Below are 632 nucleotides of genomic sequence, written 5' to 3'. Positions count from 1 at the left end.
ACCTACAATTATGAAAAAAAGAGTTTTATGTTAGATTTTCTATGAGTTTTAAGATTTTAGTATCAATTCTAAGCTAATATTATGAATGTGGTTTGATTTTGGTTGTTGAAATTCAATAAAAGTTTTTATTGTGGGTTTATGTCAAAATTGGGATTTTAGTGTAAAAAAATGATTTTTCAATTAAGTTGTTTCATGTTATATGTTTGTATCAATTTTTAATGCAATGCTTAATTCACTTCTATGCAAAAAACTATGTTAGAAACTCCTATGTTAATTTTTCTTTGCTACATGAATATGGATTTGTGGATGTAACAAAAAGTGCTTATGAAATAAGTTATTTTAGGTAGGAGGATAAATTAAGGCTCTACCACACACATTCAACAAGAATCATTCATTCAAGCATTCATGATAATGGAAAGAAAGAGATAAACAATTATAGATGGAGCGGAGGTTTGCTCCGATTACAAGTTGTTTGCAGACGACACGTTGAAAAGAAACGGAAAATTTCGAGAGGTAAGCTCCTACACTTCCATTATTTCCCAAGCTTGAATGTAGAATTTGATGGATGATGCTTGAATCTTGATGATAGAAATTGATGAATTCTTGATGATGAATTTTCTTGAATTGTTAAC

This window comes from Lathyrus oleraceus, chromosome 3 (assembly GCF_024323335.1).
Source record: "Lathyrus oleraceus cultivar Zhongwan6 chromosome 3, CAAS_Psat_ZW6_1.0, whole genome shotgun sequence".
NCBI classification, from domain to species: domain Eukaryota; kingdom Viridiplantae; phylum Streptophyta; class Magnoliopsida; order Fabales; family Fabaceae; genus Lathyrus; species Lathyrus oleraceus.
Note: the sequence above shows the minus strand (reverse complement) of the source record.